Source organism: Arachis ipaensis, chromosome B3 (genome assembly GCF_059453495.1).
Source record: "Arachis ipaensis isolate K30076 ecotype BB chromosome B3, ASM5945349v1, whole genome shotgun sequence".
NCBI classification, from domain to species: Eukaryota; Viridiplantae; Streptophyta; class Magnoliopsida; order Fabales; family Fabaceae; genus Arachis; species Arachis ipaensis.
The window spans coordinates 115,306,342-115,307,705 of record NC_142438.1 but is presented as its reverse complement, the minus strand read 5'-3'; the positions used below and the strand labels follow the sequence as shown (position 1 = coordinate 115,307,705).

Sequence of the window (1,364 nt, the reverse complement as noted above, 5' to 3'; positions counted from 1 at the left end):
CAGACTCTAAGAAATCATATTGACTTGCTGAGTTAATATTTTGTTCTGAGCCAATATGGCATTCAGAGCATCAATTTCAAGAACTCTCTTCCTCTGAGGCGTCCCGTTACTCACAGGATTCCTTTCAGAAGTCTACATGAACTGGTTATTTGCAACCATGTCAATGAGTTCTTGAGCTTCTGCAGGCGTTTTCTTTAGGTGAATGGATCTACCTACAGAATGGTCCAATGACATCTTTGATAATTCAGACAGACCATCATAGAATATATCCAGGATGGTCCATTCTGAAAGCATGTCAGAAGGACACTTTTTGGTCAGTTACTTATATCTCTCCCAAGCTTCATAGAAGGATTCACCGTCCTTCTGTCTGAAGGTTTGAACATCCACACTAAGCCTACTAAGCTTTTGAGGAGGAAAGAACTTGGCTAAGAAAGCCGTGACCAGCTTATCCCAAGAGTTCAGGCTATCTTTAGGTTGAGAGTCCAACCATATTCTAGCTCTGTCTCTTACAGCAAATGGGAAAAGCATAAGCCTGTAGACCTCGGGATCAATCCCATTGGTCTTAACAGTATCACAGATCTGCAAGAATTCAGTTAAAAACTGAAAAGGATCTTCTAATGGAAGTCCATGAAACTTGCAGTTCTGTTGCATCAGAGAAACTAATTGAGGTTTAAGCTCAAAATTGTTTGCTCCAATGGCAGGGATTGAGATGCTTCTTCCATGTAAATTGGAATTTGGTGCAGTAAAGTCACCAAGCATCTTCCTTGCATTGTTATTATTTTCGGCCATGTCTCCTTTTTCGAAAATTTCAGTAAAGTTCTCTTTAGAGTGTTGTGTTTTAGCTTCTCTTAGCTTCTTCTTCAGAGTCCTTTCAGGTTCCAGATCAGCTTCAACAAGAATGTTCTTGTCCTTGCTCCTGCTCATATGAAAAAGAAGAGAACAAAAGAAAATATGGAATCCTCTATGTCACAGTATAGAGATTCCTTATGTAAGTATAAGAAGAGAAGAGTAGCAAAAAGAAAAAGATAAGAATCCAAACACAGAGGAGAGGAATGGGTTCGAATTATTGAGTGCAAGAGAGATGTTAGTAGATAAATAAATAAATAGAAGGAGATGAGAGAGGGAATTTTCGAAAATAATTGAAAAGAAAAGAAAAATATTTTTGTTTTTAATTTAAAATTAAAATTAAAATTCGAAAAAAATAATAAAAAAAGAAAAATGAAATTAAATTAGAAGTTAAAACAATTAGTTAAAAAGGAATTTTGAAAAAAAGAAGGTGATTTTCAAAAATTAGAGAGAGAATTAGTTAAGTAGTTTTGAAAAAGATATGATTGAAATAGTAAACTTTTAAAACCAATCAAAAA

At 35.0% G+C, this 1,364-nt stretch overlaps 1 non-coding gene across 1 annotated transcript; it reads left to right on the top strand.

Moving 5' to 3' along the window:
- The first annotated feature begins 288 nt into the window (after nucleotides 1–288).
- Nucleotides 289–396, top strand: LOC148572134 (small nucleolar RNA R71). The gene has a single exon (XR_015908317.1). It is a non-coding gene; the product is annotated as a small nucleolar RNA R71 (small nucleolar RNA).
- The last annotated feature ends 968 nt before the right edge of the window (nucleotides 397–1,364 follow it).